Source organism: Argopecten irradians, chromosome 10 (assembly GCF_041381155.1).
Source record: "Argopecten irradians isolate NY chromosome 10, Ai_NY, whole genome shotgun sequence".
Classification (NCBI taxonomy): domain Eukaryota; kingdom Metazoa; phylum Mollusca; class Bivalvia; order Pectinida; family Pectinidae; genus Argopecten; species Argopecten irradians.
Genome location: NC_091143.1, coordinates 42,743,065 through 42,766,016, shown reverse-complemented (window position 1 = coordinate 42,766,016; position 22,952 = coordinate 42,743,065). Strand labels below are relative to the sequence as shown.

Sequence of the window (22,952 nt, the reverse complement as noted above, 5' to 3'; positions counted from 1 at the left end):
GTGTGTGATGATAGACAGTTACATGTACATTGTGTTTATGTGACATGTGTGTGGTTTGATTGTGTGTGTGTGACAGTTTTGATTGTGTGACAATGTTTGACAGTGTTGTTGTGATTACATTACATACATGACAGGTTTGATTGTGTGTGATGTTTATATGTTTGATTGTGTGTGATCCTGTGTAGTATTGTTTGTATTGTGTGGTACACACATTTTTATAGACAGGTTTGATTGTGTGTGATGATCCTGTTTAGTATTACATGTTTGATTGTGTGTGACAATGTTTATGACAGGTGTTGATTGTGTGTGATTTATATAGACAGGTTTGATTGTGTGTTGATGTGGATGTGTGTACATTTTATAGACAGTGTGTGTGATAGATTGTGTTGATTGTGTGACAATTTATGACAGGTGATTGTGTGTGATTGTGTGTGATCCTGTGTGTATTACACAGGTTTGTGTTGTGATGTGACAAGGTTTGATGTGATGTGTGATGTTTATAGATGTTGAGACTGTGTATATTGACATGTTATGACATGATGTGTGTGATATGTGTGTGATCCTGTGAGTATTATAGACAGGTTTGATTGTGTGTGACCTGTGTTATAGACAGTTTATGATGACAGGATTGTGTGTGTGATTTATGTAGTTTGATTGTACATGTGACACAATTTATAGACAGGTTTGATTGTGTGTGATGTGACGTTTATAGACAGGTTTGATTGTGTGTGATGTGTTGTGTTGATAGTAGTTTACATTGTGTGTGACAATGTTTTATATGACAGGTTTGATTGTGTGTGTATTAGACATGTTTGATTGTGACATGTTTATGTGATTGTGTGTGTGTGTGTTATAGACAGGTTTGACATGTGTGTGACATGTTTATGACAAATTTTGATTGTGTGTGTGACGTGTATAGACAGGTATGATTGTGTGTGATTTATAGACAGGTTTGTTGTGTGTGACGTTTATAGACAGGTTGATTGTGTGTGATCCTTTATAGACAGTATTGACATGATTTGTGTGTGTGACGTTTATAGACAGGTTTGATGTGTGTGATGTGTGTGTAGACAGTGTTGATTGTGTGTACATTTGATAGACAATGTTTGATGTGATTGTGTTGATATAGACAGTGAGATTGACATGTACATCTGATGACAATTTATGACAGATTTGATGTGTGTTTGATGTGTGATTTATGACATGTTTGATTGTGTGTGACGTTTATATAGACAGTTATGGTTTGATTGTGTGTGATGTGTGTGTGAGTATTGTATGACATTGTGTTGATGTGAGACAATGTTATGTGTGTGTGTTTATCCAGGTTTGATTACATGTACATGTGACAATTTATAGACAGGTTTGTGATTGTGTGTGATTACATGTTTATAGACAGGTTTGATTGTGTGTGTGTGTATAGACAGGTGTTGTGTGTGTGACGTGTTATAGACAGTTTGATTGTGTTAGTATTACATGTACATTTATAGACAGGTTTGTTGTGTGTGATTGTTTATAGACAGGTTTATGTGTGTGTGTGTGACATTGTAGACAGGTGATTGTGTGTGATTTATAGACAGTTTGATGATTGTGTGTGTGATTTAGTGTAGTATTACATGTACATGTGATGACAATGTTTATAGACAGTGATGTGTGTGTGTTTATGTACAGGTTGTGTTGTATTATACAGGTTTGATTGTGTGTGACATTTTATGACAGGTTTGTGATTGTGTGTGTGTGTGATCCTGTTAGACAGGTTTGACAGTACATGTTAGACACAATTTTGATGACAGGTGATTGTGTGTGACGTTTTACATGTAGTATTGATTGTGTGTGATGTGTGTAGTATTAGACATAGATGACAATGTTAATGTGATTGTGTGTGATTTATGACAGTGTATTTGTACATATGTGACACGTTTATATGACATGTGTGTGATGTTGTGTGTGTGACGTGTTATAGACAGGTTTGATGTGATTGTGTGTGACGTTTATAGACAGGTTTGATTGTGTGTGACACAATTTATGACAGTGATTGATTGTGTGTGATGATATGACAGGTTTGTTGTGTGTGATTTATAGACATGTTGATTGTGTGTGTGATGTTTTATGTGACAGGTGTGATTGTGTGTTATATACAGTTTGTTTGATCTGTGTATTTATAGACAGGTTTGATTGTGTGTGATGTTTATGACAGTTTTTGATTGTGTGACAATGTGATGACAATGTTGTGTGATATGTGACAGGTTTGATTGTGTGTGACGTTTATAGACAGGTTTGATTGTGTGTGAGTATGTACATGTTTATAGACACAATTTTGATGTGTGTGTGTGATTTATAGACAGTGAGATTGTGTATTTTATACAGGTTTACATGATTGTTATAGACAGGTTTGATGTGTGTGTGACAATTTATAGACAGGTTTGATTGTGTGTAGTTTACAGTACATTTATGACAATGTTTTGATGTGATTGTGTGTGATCCTGTTAGTAGACAGGTTTGTTGTGTGTGATTTTATAGACAGGTTTGATTGTGTGTGTGAATGTACATCTGATGGTGTGACAATGTTAATGTGATTGTGTGTGATCCTGTGTAGTATTACATGTACATCTGATGACAATGTTAATGTGATTGTGTGTGATCCTGTGTAGTATTACATGTACATCTGATGGCAATGTTAATGTGATTGTGTGTGATCCTGTGTAGTATTACATGTACATCTGATGACAATGTTAATGTGATTGTGTGTGATCCTGTGTAGTATTACATGTACATCTGATGGCAATGTTAATGTGATTGTGTTGGATCCTGTGTAGTATTATTGTACATCTGTATGACAATGTTAATGTGATTAGGTGTTGGATCCTGTGTAGTATTACATGTACATCTGATGACAAATGTTAATGTGATTGTGTTGTGATCCTGTGTAGTATTACTTGTACATCTGATTACATGTACATCTGATGGACAATGTTGGATTGTGTTGGATCAATGTTAATGTGATTGTAGTGTGTGATCCTGTGTAGTATTACATGTACATCTGATGGCAATGTTAATGTGATCATTGTGTGTGATCCTGTGTAGTATTACATGTACATCTGATGACAATGTTAATGTGATTGTGTGTGATCCTGTGTAGTATTACATGAACTTCTGTTGACAAGGTGTTAATTGTGTGATTCGTGTGTGATCCTGTGTCAGTTATAACATTGTACATCTAGTTGGACAATGTTAATGTGATTGTGTTGGATCCTGTGTAGTATTACATGTACATCTGATGGCAATGTTAATGTGATTGTGTGTGATCCTGTGTAGTATTACATGTACATCTGATGACAATGTTAATGTGATTGTGTGTGATCCTGTGTAGTATTACATGTACATCTGATGACAATGTTAATGTGATTGTGTGTGATCCTGTGTAGTATTACATGTACATCTGATGACAATGTTAATGTGATTGTGTGTGGATCCTGTGTGACAGTGATTGTGTGTGACATATAGACAGGTTTGATGTGTGTGATTTGTAGACAGTTTGTGTGTGTTTATAGACAGGTTTGATGTGTGTGTGACGTTTATAGACAGGTGTTGATTGTGTGTGACGTTTATGACAGATTTGATTGTGTATTACATGTACATTTTATAGACAGTTTGTTTGATTGTGTGTGATCCTGTTTTATAGACAGGATTTGTATGACAGTTTTGTTTGTGTGTGTTGTGTGTGTGTGTGACGTATTTATAGACAGGTTTGATTGTGTGTGACGTTTATAGACAGGTTTTGATTGTGTGTGATGTGTGTTTATAGACAGACAGTGTTGTGATTTTATAGACAGTTTGATGTGTGTGATATATAGACAGTGTGTTGATTGTGTGTGATTTTTTAGACATGATTGTGTGTGTGATAGTGTTTGATTGTGTGTGATCCTATGTAGTAGACAGGTATTGATGACAGTGTTGTGTGTGTGTGACAGGTTTATTTTACACACATCTGATGACAATTTGTTGTGTGTGTGTGATGTAGACAGGTTTGATTGTGTTGACATGTTATATAGACAGGTTTGATTGTGTGTGATTTTAGACAGTTTGATTGTGTGTGACGTTTTGACAGGTTTGATTGTGTTGTGTTATAGACAGGTTTGATTGTGTGTGACACAATTTATGACAGGTTTGATGTGATGACGTGTGTGTTGATTGTGTGTGATATATGACAATGTTTGATGTGTGTGATAGACATGTTTGATTGTGTGTGACAAATTTATAGACAGTTTGATTGTGTGTGATTTACATGACAGGTTTGATTGTGTGTGAGTTTATGACAGGTGATTGTGTGTGACGTTTATAGACAGGTTTGATTGACATGTTAATGTGATTGTTTATAGTGAGATCAGTTATTGTGTTGACATGACAGGTTTGATTGTGTGTGATGTTTATAGACAGGTTTGATTGTGTGTGATTTTTATGACAGTTTTGTGTGTGACATTTATAGACAGGTTTGTTGATTGTGTGTGACCTTTATAGACAGGTTTGATTGTTGTGTGTGTTTATAGACAGGTTTGATTGTGTACACATTTATTGACAGTTTGATGTGTGTGTGATATTACAGTGAGACAATGTTGTTGTGATTGTGTTGACAATTTATGACATGTTTGTTTGTGTGTGATCCTGTTGACAGTTTGACATGTACATGTGTGTGACAGTGATGATTTGATGACACAGGTTTGTGTGTGTGTGATCCTGTGTAGTACAGGTTTGATGTGTGTGTATGTTTATAGACAGTTTGATTGTGTGTGATGTGTTATATACAGGTTTGATTGTGTGTGACGTTTATAGTGAGGTTTGATTGTGTGTGACATGTGTTATATATAGATTTGTGTGTGTGATTTATAGACAGGTTTGATTGTGTGTGTGATTTATAGACAGGTTTGATTGTGTGTTGTTTATGACAGTGTTGTGATGTTTATAGACAGGTGTGATGTGTGTGACATGATTGTGTGTATATTTATGTTTGTATTTGTGTGATGTTTATAGACATGTTTGATTGTGATTGAGATCCTGTGTATATTATGTACATTTGATGACAGGTTTGATTGATGTGTGATGTTTATAGACAGGTTTGATTGTGTGTGTACACTGTTTATGACACAGGTTGTGATTGTGTGTGTGATATAGACAGTGTGTGTTGTTTTACAGACAGGTTTGATTGTGTGTGATGTTTATAGACAGGTTGTGTGTGATCCTGTGTGTGTTTACATAGACAGGTTTGATTGTGTGATGATGTTTATAGACAGGTTTGATTGTGTGTGATGTTTATAGACAGGTTTGATTGTGTGTGACGTTTATAGACAGGTTTGATTGTGTGTGACGTGTGATTTGTGACAGTTTATGACAGGTTTGATTGTGTGTGATGTTTATAGACAGGTTTGATGTTCTGAGTGACAGTTTATGACATGTTTGTGATCTGTGTGATATTATGTACACAATTATAGACAGTTTGATTGTGTGTGATGTTATAGACAGTGTGACATGTGTGATTTATAGACAGGTTTGATTGTGTGTGACATGTTTATGACAGTATTTGTTGTGTGTGTTATGACAGTATTGTGTGTGTGACACAATTTATAGACAGTTTGTGTGATGTTAGTGATTTTATAGACAGGTTTGATGTGTGTGTGACCTGTGTAGAGATTACATGTTGATTGTGTGTGACAATTTATAGACAGATTGTTTGATTGTGTGTGACTTGTATATAGACAGGTTTGATTGATTGTGTGTGATAGACAGGTTTGTGTGTGTGAGTTTACATGACATGTTGTGTGTGTGTGATTTATAGACAGGTTTATTGATTGTGTGTGACGTGTGTGTGACAGGTTTGTAGATGTACATGTGACATTTATAGACAATTTTGACAATTGTGTGATGTTGTGATTGTGTGTGATATAGACAGGTTGATTGTGTGTGATTTTATAGACAGGTTGTGATTGTGTGTGACGTTTATATTACAGGTTTGATTGTGTGACAATGTTAATTTGATTGTGTGTGATGTTTATGACAGTTTGATTGTGTGTGACATTTATAGACAGGTTTGATGTGTGACGATTATAGACAGTGATTGTTGTGTGATTTGTTAGACAGTTTGTTGTATGTACATGTTTGTATGACAGGTTTGATTGTGTGTGATCCCTGTTAGATAGACAGGTTTGATGGTTGTGTGGTGATTGTGACAGTTTGATTGTGTGTGTACACAATTTAGACAGGTTTGATTGTGTGATATGTGTGACGTGTTATGATAGACAGGTTTGATTGTGTGTGTGATGTTTATAGTATTTTTACAGTTTTTTGTGTGACATTTGATAGACAGGTTTGTGTATTGTGTGTGACATTTGACAGTTTGATTGTGTGTGATGTTTATAGAGGTTTGATGTTACATGTGATGTGTGTGTTTAGACATTTATGACAGGTTTGATTGATGACGTTTATAGACAGGTTTGATTGTGTGATGTTTATAGACAGGTGTGATTGTGACACATGTGTGACAGGTGTTGTGTGTGATGTTTATAGACAGTTTGATTGTGTGTGTGTGACAATTTATGACAGGTTTGATTGTGTAGTATAGACAGTGTTTATGACAATTTTTATGACAGGTTTGATTGTGTGTGTGTACCTCTGTATAGACAGGTTTGATTGTGTGATGTTTATAGACAGTGTGATTGTGTGTGTTTGTAGACAGGTTTGATGTGTGTGATGTGATTGTGTGTGTGATCAGTTTTGTGTGTGACATGACAGTTTGTGTGATTGTGTGTGACGTGTTGTATAGACAGGTTTGATTGTGTGATGTGTATAGACAGGTTTATTGTGTGTGACATTTATAGACAGGTTGTGTGTGACGTTGTTAGACAGGTTTGAGTTGTGTGACATGTACAGTTTTATATAGACATGATGTGTGTGTTTATAGACAGTGTTGATTGTGTGTGATATAGACAGGTTATGATTGTGTGATGTTTATAGACAGTTTGATGTGTGTGATTTATGACATCCTGTGTGACAATTGTGTATTGTGTGTTTAGACGGTTGATTGTGTGTGATGTTTTTATGACAGGTTTGATTGTGTGTGACATTTATGACAGGTTTGATTGTGTGATGTGACTGTATGTTATGTGTTGTTTGATTGTGTGTGAGTTTTAGACAGTGTTTGTTGTGTGTGTGATGTGTGATTGTGTGTGTTTACACAGGTTTGATGTTGTGTGTGTGATAATTTGTGATGTGTGTGTGTATATTACACATTTGATGACATGTGTGTGATTTATAGACAGGTTTGTGATCCTGTGTAGTTTATAGACAGGTTTGATTGTGTGTGACATCTGTTATAGACACATTTTGATTGTGTGATTGTGTGTGATTTGTGTAGACAGGTTTTGATGTGTACATGTTTATGACAGGTTTTGATGTGTGTGTGTTTATAGACAGTGATTGTGTGTGTGAATTTATGACAGGTTTGATGTGTGTGATGTTTATAGTGGTTTGATTGTCCTATGTGTACACAATTTATAGACAGGTTTGTGTGATGTGATTTATAGACAGGTTTGATTGTGTGTGACAATGATATGACATGTTTGATGTGTGTGACGTGTTATAGACAGGTTTGATGTGTGTGTGACGTTTATGACAGGTTTGATTGTGTGTGATTGTGACAGTGATGTTTAATGTATATGACAGTTGTGTGTGAGTTTATAGACAGGTTTGATTGTGTGTGACACAATTTATAGACAGGTTTGATTGTGTGTGTGATCCTGTGTGATAGTGTACATTTGTGTGTGTTATTTATAGACACATGTTTGATTGTGTGTGTGTGATTTTAGAGAGACTTTGATAGACATTTTATGACAGGTTTGATTGTGTGTGATCCTGTGTAGACAGGTTTGATTGTGTGTGATTTATGTTTATAGACAGGTTTGATGTGTGTGAATGTTTATAGACAGGTTTGTGTGTGTGATGTTTTGTAGACAGGTTTGATTGTGTGTGACATTTATAGACAATGTTTGATGTGTGTGACCTTTATAGACAGGTTTGATTGTGTGTGATTTATAGACAGTGTATTGTGTGTGATTATGACAATGTTGACATGTTTGTGTGTGTGATGTTTATAGACAGTTTGTTTGATGTGTGACGTGTGTGATATTGATGTGATGTTTATAGACAGGTTTTATGTGTGTGTGTGTTATGTTTATAGACAGTTTGATTGTGTGTGATTTTATGACAGATGATGTGTGTGTGTGTGATTGTGTGTGATGTTTATAGACAGTGATTGATTGTGTGTGATTATATACATGTACATTTGATTGTGTGTGATGTTTTATAGACAGTTTTTGTGTGTGTGATTTATAGACAGTTGTGATTGTTGTGATGACAATTTATAGACAGGTTTGATTGTGTGTGTTTATTTGTGTGTGATACAGGTTTGATGTGTGTGATGTTTATAGACAGGTTTTATTGTGTGATCCTGTGTAGTAGGTTTGATTGTGTGTGACCTTTATAGACAGGTTTGATTGTGATGTGTGTGATTTATATAGACAGGTTTGATTGTGTGTGTTTATAGACAGGTTTATAGACAGTGTTGATTTTGTGAGACAGGTTTGATTGTGTGTTTATAGACAGGTTTGATTGTGTGTGTGTTATCCTCATGAGACAGTGATTATTGATGACAGGTTTATGTGTGTGATTTTGTGATTGTGTGTGATATTTTGTAGACATTTGTGATATTTGACAGGTTTGATTGTGTGTGTGTGATATCTGTTATGTGATTGTTTATGACATGATTGTGTGTGATTGTATAGACAGGTATTGATTGTTATTGTGATGTTGACGTTTGTCCTATAGACAGTTTGATGATGTGTGTGATTTATAGACAGGTTTGATTGTGTGTGACATTATAGACAGGTTTGATTGTGTGTGATTTTGTGACAGATTGATTGTGTTTTATATGACAGGTTTGTGTTGTGTGATGATCCTGTGAGTTTATTGTATATACAGGTTTGATGTGTGATTGTGTAGACAGGTGTTGATTGTGTGATTTTATAGACAGGTTTGATTGTGTGTGATATTTATAGACATCCTTTTACATTTACACATGTGTGATGACTTTATAGACAGGTTTGATTGTGTGTGACGTTTTTACAGATTTAGACAGTGTGTGTGATATATAGTGACAGTTGATGTGATGTGTTTACAGGTTTGACATGTTGTTGTGATGGTTTGATTGTGTGTGATTGTGTGTGATGATGTGTTTTATAGACAGGTTGTGATTGTGTGTGTGTGATGTTTATATGACAGGTTTGATTGTGTGTGATATCTCTCAGTGAGACCTCTGTCCTATTTACACAATTTATGACATGATTGTGTGTGATATCTCAGTGAGATCTCTGTCCTATTTTACACAATTTATGACATGATTGTGTGTGATATCTCAGTGAGATCTCTGTCCTATTTACACAATTTATGACATGATTGTGTGTGATATCTCAGTGAGATCTCTGTCCTATTTACACAATTTATGACATGATTGTGTGTGATATCTCAGTGAGATCTCTGTCCTAATTTACAACATTTATGATATGATTGTGTGTGATATCCCAGTGAGATCTCTGTCCTATTTACACAATTTATGACATGATTGTGTGTGATATCTCTGTCCTATTTACACAATTTATGACATGATTGTGTGTGATATCTCAGTGAGATCTCTGTCCTATTTACAATTTATGACATGATTGTGTGTGATATCCCAGTGAGATCTCTGTCCTATTTACACAATTTATGACATGATTGTGTGTGATATCTCAGTGAGATCTCTGTCCTATTTACACAATTTATGACATGATTGTGTGTGATATCTCAGTGAGATCTCTGTCCTATTTACACAATTTATGACATGATTGTGTGTGATATCTCAGTGAGATCTCTGTCCTATTTTACACAATTTATGACATGATTGTGTGTGATATCTCAGTGAGATCTCTGTCCTATTTACACAATTTATGACATGATTGTGTGTGATATCTCAGTGAGATCTCTGTCCTATTTACACAATTTATGACATGATTGTGTGTGATATCTCAGTGAGATCTCTGTCCTAATTACACAATTTATGACATGATTGTGTGTGATATCTCAGTGAGACCTCTGTCCTATTTACACAATTTATGACATGATTGTGTGTGATATCCCGTGATATACCAGTGAGATCTCTGTCCTAATTTACACAATTTATGACATGATTGTGTGTGATATCTCAGTGGGATCTCTGCAGAAACTAGAAATCAAAATGAAGTGATACTTAACATGCACTGATCATTCATTCCCAACCATATCGTTGAAACTTAATGAATTTGTTCCAGGCAGGGGATTTTTGAAATTTAACAATAGTCTATTACAGGAACAAGAGTATCTGAATATAGTAAAAACATGTATTAGGGAGACGAAATTACAATATTTTCTTCCTGTCTATAACTTAAATAATATAGATAACATTTCTGATTCTGAGATTGAGTTCATTATAGATGATCAATTATTTTTAGAAACACTGCTTATGCAAATTAGAGGTAAAACTATATCATATTCATCTTTCAGGAAAAAACAACAAAATATTAGGGAAGAAAATCTCCGAAAATCTATACAGGATATTGAAGAAACAAATGATATAGACATGGTTGAGTTAGAATCCAAAAAACGAGAACTACAGGCAATTAGAGAACAAAAGATTAAAGGAAGTATAGTTAGGTCGAGTGCTAAGTGGTTAGAAGAGGGAGAAAAACCCACAAGTTACTTTTTAAATTTAGAAAATAGAAATTTTACATCTAAAATTATACCTAAATTACAATTAGATAATGGTAACGTAATTACTAAACAGGCTGATGTACGTCTTGGAAGAAGTTAAGAAATTTTATGAAAAATTGTATGATTCTAATAATGAAATAGCAGATGTAAATTTAAATGAGCTCTTAGATCCTTACAATATAAATAAGATTAATGAACATGATTCTGAAAATTTAGAAGGTCAAATCACGCTAGAAGAGTTTGTTTGTTTGTTTGATTAATTAACGTCCTATTAACAGCTATGGTCATGTAAGGACGGCCTCCCATGTATGCGGTGTGTTGCGTGTATGTTGTGCGAGGTGCGTGTTTCGGGAGACTGCAGTATATTCATGTTGTGTCTTCTTGTATAGTGGAACTTTTGCCCTTTTTATAGTGCTATATCACTGGAGCATGCCGCCGAAGACACCATGCAACACAACCCGCCCGGTCACATTATACTGACAACGGGCGAACCAGTCGTCCCACTCCTGTTATGCTGAGCGCTAAGCAGGAGCAGAAACTACCACTTTTATAGATTTTGATGTGTCTCGGCCAGGGGACAGAACCCAGAGCCTTCCTCACAGGGGCGAGCGCTCAACCAAAGGCCAAAAGTGAGGTGATGTCAAGGGAGACGTTAGGAAGAATTAAAGTAATTTAGGAAGAAAGAAAAGATAAGATCCTAAATTTAGTCGCCTTTTACGATCATGCAAATAGGGGCAGCAGGTACAATTCAAACGCCCTACCTAGAAGCGGCTGGTAAAACACTGAAAAACATGAAAAATAATAAATCTCCAGGGATAGATGGTTTCACAGTAGAGTTCTTTAAATGTTTCTGGAAATTCTTAGGTAATTTTGTTGTTCGTTCTATAAATTTAGGTTATAAGAATGGTATTTTATCTATCTCACAACGACGAGGCATTATTTCATGTATTCCAAAGGGAGATAAACCCAGACATTTTATAAAAAATTGGAGACCTATTACACTTCTAAATGTAGTATATAAAATAGCTTCAGGTACTATAGAAAACAGAATTAGGACAGTTTTAGATAAAACTAGAAATTGTCATAGACAATTTGGCGGGCTTTTCACTATATTTAGTTTACAATACCGTCATTGCCAGGTAAGTTAAGAAGTAGATAATGCATGGGTTTTGAAGTTGTAACCAATAAATGACCTTGACTTTCAGCCCTGAATAAAAGTGTTTTAGTGAAGATCTGCATGAAGTTTGATCAGCCGAAGAGAACTCTCATCTTAATCCAATATTTCCAAATTCGTTCGAGCAAATGATAACGAGATCGAATGCGCCTTAACGTCATCTGACTTGCGGTGTTGTTAAGTATATATACCCCGGTATGTATATTTAAACTCTGGACCCCTGTGACCTTTAACGTATGAAGACTCTTATCATTTAGGTTATTGTTGAGTCATTTAAAGATTTGAACATATATGACTCATGTGACCTTGAATATGGGTCAAGGTCATTCCTAGTATCTGACTTTATAGCCCATCCCCTGGACATCTTATATATGAAATATGAAGATCCTAGACCTTATAGAACTTCAGGAGAAAAGTTTTCAAGTTTATTGTTAAAAACAGCACCTTTAACATTTGACCCTTACCGAAAACCGGAAGTTGCCATTTTTTGTAATAACATGTAGAGAGAAAAAGTTTACGCTTAAGATTATCTACAAAAAATATTATTGGATGAAATCTGTGAAAAGAACTGTTAGTGAGTTATAAGCATTTTTGAATTTTAAGATATGACGTCATAGCGGCCATTTTGTTTTTTTGATGAAGATGAAAATCATATCTAACGTTAGAGAACATTAGAGGGGTCTTTTCTATAGCAATTGCAGACTATATTAGTCATTCAGTTCGACAATATATAATGTTAAACATTTTGGCGGGAATTTAGCAAAGATCAAAGGATTGTTCAAAATGGCATACAGCATTAACCGGAAGTGCTACCGAAAAATAAAAGACACAACATTCATCAGAATGACATTCTGCATCGATATATAAAAAGAAATTTCGCAAAAACAAAAAAATAAAAATTCGTGAACTTTGACCTCATAGCGAACTTTTTTGTTTGACCTTTGACCTAATTGCTGTAATTGAATAAAAGTTAGTCTTTTATACGATCTACATAAAACATCAAAAATATTTGCTGTATCTTAAACGGTTTTTGAGTTATGGCTGTTTTAAACTTTTTAGGTATGACGTCATGGCGGCCATCTTGGTTTTTTGACCTACTTAAAAATGTTGCGGTCACCCCTTCAACTCATGCCATACAATATAACAATAAGGCCATTGGCATACCTCTTACCATTTTAAAGATCTTTTGGACACAAAAAAAAGTGTAGAAGAATAATAATAATAATAATAAAAAACAGAACAAAAACAATAGGTCTTTTCACCACATGGTGAAAAGCCCTAATAATTGATAAAGATCAGACAGGATTTCTTTCGGGCAGATATATAGGTGAAAATACCAGACTAGTTTATGATTTAATGCAATATACAGAGGAAAATGATATTCCAGGTATGTTCTTAATGATTGATTTTAAAAAGGCCTTTGATTCGGTGTCATGGAAATTTATTGAAAAAGTATTATTGTTTTTTGGTTTTGGTGATAGTATAATGCATTGGGTCAAAACATTTCATAATCAGGTCAGTGCGTCTATTAATCAGGGTGGAAATCTGTCTCATTTTTTTCAAATTAAAAGGGGTTGTCGTCAAGGGGACCCAATCGCTCCCTACATTTTTATCCTTGTTGCTGAGATTCTAGCTATCAAACTAAGAAATAATAAAAAAAATTAAAGGTATTGATGGGGATAATTGTCCCATACTTCTTTCACAGTATGCAGATGACACCTCACTTGCACTTGATGGCACAGAAAAATCACTTAGAGAAGCTGTTACTGAACTTGACTTTTTTGCTAATATATCAGGACTTAAAATAATCATTTCAAAAACACAAGTTATTTGGATAGGCAGTAAGAAATATAGTACAGATAATTTTCTTCCAGAACTTGATCTGCAATGGGGTAGGGAAACCTTCACTTTGCTAGGTATTGAATTCAATATTAACTTGCATGTGATTCCTCAGTTAAACTTTGATAAAAAACTTACAAAATTAAAATCACTCATAAGATCCTGGAAAAGAAGATTTTTAACACCGATTGGCAAAATAAATGTAATTAAATCTATTTTAGTCTCACAGTTTAATCATCTGTTTATATCATTACCAAATCCAGATGGAAAATTTATTGGGAAATTGAATTCTATATTGTATGATTTTCTATGGAATAGTAAAGTAGATAAAGTAAGAAGAGAAGTAGTTGTTCAGGATTATATTAATGGTGGGTTAAGAATGATTGATATCCAAACTTTTATAGATTCTCTTAAATTAGGTTGGATAAGAAGATTATTCCAATGTTCATCAAAATGGCAAGCCATTATGAAAACTTATGTCAACATAGATTTGCTGATTCAAACTGGCTCAGACTATATAAAAAATGTGAACATAAATGTAAAAACAAGTTCTGGTTAGATGTTTTGAAAGCCTGTAAAAAAATGTATTTGGCTAGGGAAAGGTATTTGAATGATCAGGATGTTTATCTGAAGACCCCACTATGGTATAATGACAAAATTCAATTTTCATTAGAGACTGGTATAAAAATGGAGTTATAAATATAAAGGATTTAATAAGAGACTATGATTCTGGTAGATTTTATACTTTTGAAGAATTTACTCAAAAATATCACATAAAGACTAACTTCCTTCAGTATCACAGTGTTATATCAGCAGTAAAACAATTTAATCGCAATCCAGGTTTTCCTAAAACAGAAATACCTTGTCCATTTATTCCAATATATTATGAGCAAATGTTTAGCAAATCTAAAGGTTCCAAAGTATTTTATAATAGTCTGATAAAAACCAATATTGTACCATCAGGACAAAAGAAATGGAATTCAATTTTCGATTTGAGTAATATATCATGGAAAAATGTTTTTAAGCTTCCATTTATGATTACAAAAAACACAAAATTTCAGTGGTTTCAATATAGAGTTAATCATAATATTCTGGCAACTAATTCTTTTTTATTTAAAGCTCGAATTGTTCCGTCGCCTATGTGTACACTTTGCAACTCGGAATATGAAACTATTACACACTTGCTTTGGGAATGTCAAGAGGTGCAAAAACTTCTTGTGAGTCTTGAAACTCTTTTAGACACTCTTTTTATTCCTTTTAGTTTCAATAAAGAATCTTTCCTTTTTGGACTTCTCCTTCAAAATGTAAATAGTAGAATTGATAATGAAATATTCATTATAGTGAAACACTATATACTGTATATAAAATGCGTTGTCTTCACAAATCTTTAAATTTAAATTCTCTAATTAATGCTATTCAAGATGTTCATATAATGTTCAAAAATGATTGGCTTATAACAAAGGTAATGTTTATGTAGTAAAATTTCAAAAGGAATGGCAAAAATGGGAAAAACTTGTTCTGTTATAATTAATGTATATTTGATTTATTTTCTTTCTCCTCTCTGTTTATCTCTCTCATATGTTCTAAAATATTTTGTCTCCTAGGCTTTGAAACAATATTTGAAACAATATCTGCGTTTTTACTTATATTTTAATAGTATATGACAATAATTAATCCATCCCCCATCGCTCTCTTTTTCTCGATCTTTTTTTTTTTTATCTTTATGTCTATCTATATCTCTGTGCCTGTCTCTATTGTAGGTCTTTCTGTCTGTATTTGTATCATATGTTTATATGTTCATATGTGTATGTGGGTGTGCAAGTGTGTGATGGTGTGTGAAAAGGTGTATGTGTTGTGTCTATCTATATCTCTGTGCCTGTCTCTATTGTATGTCTTTCTGTCTGTATTTGTATCATATGTTTATATGTTCATGTGTGTATGTGGGTGTGCAAATTTTTGACCCTGTATAATTTACGTTCCAGGAATCCTCATTTATCTACGACCCGAAGCTGGCACCAGTTAAGAAGGATATAGATCATGATATCCTTTTTCGAGAAGGAAAGAATCTCAGGGTAAATATTTCTTTTTATTACATTTTCAGAGTGAAATATTTAGAGGTTATTATATGACAATTTTGATATTGCACCCTTTATCAGCCAGAGACTTCCATATCAGCCCAAGGGCCGCAGGCCCGAGGACTGATATCAGGGTGCAATATCAAAATTGACATATAACCTTTTTATCACACATTTTGAAAAAAAAAGAGAAAGAAATTTTAACCATTCATTAAAACGTATTGATCGATGACCGATATTCTACTGGTCATAATGTAGGCCAATTTAATGTTGAAACAGTGGAAAAAATTCATTACGTGTATATACAGTCAAACCTGCCAATGCATCACCCTGTATATTAAGTCACCCTGTCTAATGCGTCACATCCAAAGTCCTCCCGGGAGATTTCCTATATATTTCACCTTTTCAATGCGTCAACCTGTCTAACGCGTCTGATAATATAGCTATAGGAGTTATCTCCCTTATCTAATAACAATAAATACATGTATTTAGTGTCATACTTAACAATTTTCTTTCATAATTACACGAAGATACCTGCAATTGGAGCATAAATTAGAGTATTTGAAACATCAAATTTCACACTTATAGTTATTTACATTCGAGCCAAAGTTATTCTACGAATGTCGATTAACTATACTCAAAAAGTATTCATACAAATTGTTGATCAGCTTTTCCTGTGACCGTCGGTATAAAGGATAGCACATCAGTTATAGTACAGTTATAAGCAACGGCTATTATAACGTCACTTCCAGTTTAGGACTAGAAATATGCATAATCGGGCGGTCAGAAAATTTGACCTCAATATCGACGGCTTATAGGTTATTTAGGTCGTGCGCTAAATGGAGTGGTTTCTACACGTGCTAATAAAGCCATTTCCAGCATAAACTGAAATGATCATTTTTGACTGCACAAACCCTTTAAGTTCTTCTCAAGTTCTGCTGTTAGGATTGAGGTGATTCTGGCATGGTCCTTACCAAGCGTTCATATTTTTTTCAGGTCAATCTGAAATTCAAAATGGCAACTAAAGCTGCCTTTTTGAAAACACATTTTGAACTTCTTAAGTCCTACCAGTGCGATTTAGCTGAAACTTGCCTGAAATGATCATGACATGTTCCAGACCAAGTGTTGTTATTTTTTGGGTCAATCCAATATGACTGCCTTAGTCGCCATCATGAAAAACATAATTATCATAAAAATTCTTTAACTTCTGTGCTGAAAATTTGTTCGAATGTAACGAAGGTGTTATTATTTCAGACCTTTTGGAAACACACCGTACTGTCTTTCCAAAATCCATGATGGATACCAAAATGTTGTTCTGTTTATATACAGTTGAAACTCGTTATCTGAAAATTGCGTCACTCGAAATTGTGGTTGAGTCGTTGTAATTTTGAAGTCCCGTTTTTTTCCCCTTCTTTGTACCGTGGTATATGTATTTAAGATCGGATGACTCGAAACTCCGGTTGAGTCAAATCAATTCCTGGTCCCTAGAAGGGATATTCAGCTAAAAAAATAGTCGCTATCTCGAATTTAAGTGCAAAATAATTTTAACAAACCCACAAGTTAAATGTTTAACTAATTGTTGCATATGTACTAGTAACTAAGTCATACAATGTATTTCTTTGTTGGTAGAGAAATCTACTTTTGTTTCATTTACTGTAAATTATATGAGTGAACATGTGTGCAGAGAACCGGAAACGGAGTGTGTAGTCTGCTTACGTTAGGTGAAAACTATCATTCATTTAGCTATGTTATTGTTTTGAAATACCATTATATTCTGAAATAAGAAAGATGCTTGTTTTTATTTGTTCAGCTACAATATTCCGTAGAAGTTTGCTGTATGAACCACTGAAGTCAGTATACCACCTCCAGGAAGTAAGGGTGCATGCCTGTTATCGTGATGATCATATTATCATAATTCAAGTTCTTTTATTTATTTTTTTAAAAATCCAAAAACATCTGAAAACATATAACTAAAATGATTTAATACAAACCTTATAAGTTTGAAAATCATGATAATATGCTGATCACAGTAATAGGCATGTACCCGGCTGTCATATTAAAAAAAAGGACTGTAAAAAACTACGTTCTGATCAAACCTAATAACAATACGTTTCAGGATGAGTCAAATTATTTTCGTTGGTCCGTTGAATTTTGAGATAATGAGTTTTGACTGTAGCTAGTTATGTAATTGTTAATGATCTCATACACACTAATTACTTATTGTGACAATTTTAAGTAAATAGATTCTAATCTTTTCAAATATTCCTGATTAGTATTCATGTGTAATATCTCAAAACATTGACATGTGCACGGAGTACGGCAGACCAGACCGCCGATGTTTTGGACTGCAAGATATTTCAGTTTCAGGTTACGGTGGCCAAATAAAAGAAAACAAACACAATGCGGTTTTAATATGTTATTTCTTCTAAATACAAGACTTCTTTGTGCAAGTTGTCAAGCATTTATGGGGAATATTTTGCATTGAAATTGTAACCTTCATACATCGATTTTAGGACTCCCTGGACATCGTTTTATCCCCAAATTTTTTGATGCGCAAAATATACTGATAGTAGATTTTTTTCAGCATTTTCAGCCCTAAAAAGTACCTGCGCAAATTACACTGGTGCGCAAATTATACCAGTTTTTACGGTATCTCTTAAAGTGTTCATTTCATATGATATTTTAAGAAACTTGTATACCACATAGTTTTAACTGTTGCTTGCTTATGAACTTGTGAAAGCTAGGTGATTTGGTTTGACCTGACAGATATTGATGATGAGATAGATAGACTGATTAACCAGACTAATCATTTGTGTACAGGGAGAGGTGACGTACACTCCGAGACTGGTGGCATTGGATCTGAAGGGGAGTCTCAACACACTGAAACAGGAAGGCTGTCTGTATGACTACCGACAACAGGAGGAAGTCCAATGGTATCACTCACAGTCTGCTCATTGTTAAATATTTCAGTCATTGAACATTATACCACGAACTGCAGTTAACACAATAGGCCAAAAAAAATTATATGCATGTTTCAGGTTACATGACGGAAAAAAATAGGGTAGGTTGGTCGGGATTTTTATTTTTTTTTTTTTTATTTTTTTTTTTTTTTAGGAGGGGTAGGGGAGGGGTTGAGCAGCTTTATAACTACATTACAAAGTCATTTTATTATACATGTAATTTGTCTGTCAAGCTTTAGGCTGGCTAGAAGTCTTATATTTCTCATTACCGTATTCGTAATTGAACTTAATATCTGGATATACTTAAAGCATGCGTAAAAATCTAAGTTGAAAAATTCACACACAACATTTTTGTTTTGAAAAAGTGTGATAAAATAGCTAAGGTCGGGAGTAAAAACTAGGGTAGGTAGGGGTACCTGATTCATACATATTTTTTTTAGGCCTTAGGTCTACATTCATTGGTTGGCTAGGTTTGTAGAAATAAGCTTAGAATTACATGTTATTAAATATTCCGACCTTTCTGGTGTCAGAGTAAAAAGTAGTGAAAGTTAATATTTATTCATTAGTGTAATTCTAACTTATACTCAGTATTGTTATTTTAAATGTGCTCATGTCCAATGTACAGTGTCAATGATATCAGTCAATACCAAATCTCATGTCCAATGTACAGTGTCAATGATATCAGTCAATACCAAATCTCATGTCCTATGTACAGTGTCAATGATATCAGTCAATACCAAATCTCATGTCCAATGTACAGTGTCAATGATATCAGTCAATACCAAATCTCATGTCCTATGTACAGTGTCAATGATATCAGTCAATACCAAATCTCATGTCCAATGTACAGTGTCAATGATATCAGTCAATACCAAATCTCATGTCCAATGTACAGTGTCAATGATATCAGTCAATACCAAATCTCATGTCCTATGTACAGTGTCAATGATATCAGTCAATACCAAATCTCATGTCCTATGTACAGTGTCAATGATATCAGTCAATACCAAATCTCATGTCCTATGTACAGTGTCAATGATATCAGTCAATACCAAATCTCATGTCCAATGTACAGTGTCAATGATATCAGTCAATACCAAATCTCATGTCCTATGTACAGTGTCAATGATATCAGTCAATACCAAATCTCATGTCCAATGTACAGTGTCAATGATATCAGTCAATACCAAATCTCATGTCCTATGTACAGTGTCAATGATATCAGTCAATACCAAATCTCATGTCCAATGTACAGTGTCAATGATATCAGTCAATACCAAATCTCATGTCCTATGTACAGTGTCAATGATATCAGTCAATACCAAATCTCATGTCCTATGTACAGTGTCAATGATATCAGTCAATACCAAATCTCATGTCCTATGTACAGTGTCAATGATATCAGTCAATACCAAATCTCATGTCCAATGTATAGTGTCAATGATATCAGTCAATACCAAATCTCATGTCCTATGTACAGTGTCAATGATATCAGTCAATACCAAATCTCATGTCCTATGTACAGTGTCAATGATATCAGTCAATACCAAATCTCATGTCCAATGTATAGTGTCAATGATATCAGTCAATACCAAATCTCATGTCCTATGTACAGTGTCAATGATATCAGTCAATACCAAATCTCATGTCCTATGTACAGTGTCAATGATATCAGTCAATACCAAATCTCATGTCCTATGTACAGTGTCAATGATATCAGTCAATACCAAATCTCATGTCCTATGTACAGTGTCAATGATATCAGTCAATACCAAATCTCATGTCCAATGTAAGTGTCAATGATATCAGTCAATACCAAATCTCATGTCCAATGTACAGTGTCAATGATATCAGTCAATACCAAATCTCATGTCCTATGTACAGTGTCAATGATATCAGTCAATACCAAATCTCATGTCCTATGTACAGTGTCAATGATATCAGTCAATACCAAATCTCATGTCCTATGTACAGTGTCAATGATATCAGTCAATACCAAATCTCATGTCCTATGTACAGTGTCAATGATATCAGTCAATACCAAATCTCATGTCCAATGTACAGTGTCAATGATATCAGTCAATACCAAATCTCATGTCCTATGTACAGTGTCAATGATATCAGTCAATACCAAATCTCATGTCCTATGTACAGTGTCAATGATATCAGTCAATACCAAATCTCATGTCCTATGTACAGTGTCAATGATATCAGTCAATACCAAATCTCATGTCCAATGTATAGTGTCAATGATATCAATCAATACCAAATCTCAGTTTAAACAGGAGATGGTTTTGTCATTTATAAAGAGTATAAGTTAGGTAATTGATTTGCTTATCATCTTTAAATTATAATCATACAGCAGGAATCACCTATGGTAAAGGGCTCATTGCTTGTCACAATTACTGTTTAAACTAACCAAGCCAAAATGAAGTCTATAGGGGTATAAATGACACTCAAAATGTGACCTTTATGACGTCACCAATGTAGACATGGTAACATGTATTAATCACAGTCGGCTGTTCCATCTTGTCTCGTACATCATCATTGATAAACAGTTTTCCTGGTCTAACTAATACACTTTGAAACCCCAAAATGTGTTAATGTAAATATGAAGCTATCCTCTTAAGACATAGAGGTTACACAACGAGTGGCTGTTGGATATGGAATTTATTCCATACGAGTGAGTTATTTTTTAAAAGTTACAAAAGACACGAGTTTTAGCGAGTGTCTTTTGTAACTTTTAAAAAATAACTTACGAGTGTGGAATAAATTCCATATCCAACAACCACAAGTCGTGTGACCTGTTTCTACCACAATTATATCCGCTTTTAGCCGATAGAAATATGACGAGGATAAGTACGCTATCCAACAGCAGTTTTGGCGTCAAGCGGCGATCACAGCATAGCATGACGTCACTCGATTCTTGATGACATTGACAAATGATGACATGACACTCAGAAAGACATAGTTCGGTCAAAGTTCACCGTGTCAGCCAAATAGAATGCGAACAGAGTTTATATCACGTGTGGTATAAACAAATTGTTAATCAACAGCTGTATCGTTTATTTCAAATTTTTTGGTAAATTCCCAAATTTCAGTCTATTTCTGGAATTTCCTTCCATTTTCCTCAAATTAGTTAAAATGGCTCTTCTCCATTCCAATTCGAACAATATCCTGATTGTTAAAAGGTAATGGAAATACATTTGATTGTCACCAGTAATTGTCATCAGGTATGTGCCTCTTCAGTTATACTTCCCAACACCACCCCAGGAACCAACACACAATGGGCTTTATAGTCTAGTGGTCCTTGTGTGGGACACTGAGAAACTGGTCTTATTAAGCAGGTGGTCTTTATACAGAGGTGGTCACTGATTCAAACTCAATGTTGACATAAGGTGTGTATTAAAGTTAAATTGATTGTTCATATCGTAGGACAGGAGATGTTACACTTCATCAGGAAGATGGCCCAAAGAAAAACACCTACCTAGCAGACCTGGAGAAAGAGGTAATTATAAAACACCTACCTAGCAGACCTGGAGAAAGAGTGAATTATAAAACACCTACCTAGCAGACCTGGAGAAAGAGGTAATTATAAAACACCTACCTAGCAGACCTTGAAAAAGAGGTAATTATAAAACACCTACCTAGCAGACCTTGAGAAAGAGGTAATTATAAAACACCTACCTAGCAGACCTGGAGAAAGAGTGAATTATAAAACACCTACCTAGCAGACCTGGAGACCTAGAAAGAGGTAATTATAAAACACCTACCTAGCAGACCTTGAAAAAGAGGTAATTATAAAACACCTACCTAGCAGACCTTGAGAAAGAGGTAATTATAAAACACCTACCTAGCAGACCTGGAGAAAGAGGTAATTATAAAACACCTACCTAGCAGACCTTGAAAAAGAGGTAATTATAAAACACCTACCTAGCAGACCTTGAAAAAGAGGTAATTATAAAACACCTACCTAGCAGACCTTGAAAAAGAGTGAATTATAAAACACCTACCTAGCAGACCTGAAAAAGAGTGAATTATAAAACACCTACCTAGCAGACCTGAGAAAGAGGTAAT

The 22,952-nt window shown here is 34.4% G+C and overlaps 1 long non-coding RNA gene across 1 annotated transcript; it reads left to right on the top strand.

Annotated features, from left to right (window-relative positions):
- Nucleotides 1–15,528: 15,528 nt before the first annotated feature.
- On the top strand, nt 15,529–22,418 carry LOC138333964 (uncharacterized). Its single transcript, XR_011210054.1, has 3 exons — nt 15,529–15,912; nt 18,736–18,848; nt 22,311–22,418. It is a non-coding gene; the product is annotated as an uncharacterized lncRNA (long non-coding RNA).
- The last annotated feature ends 534 nt before the right edge of the window (nt 22,419–22,952 follow it).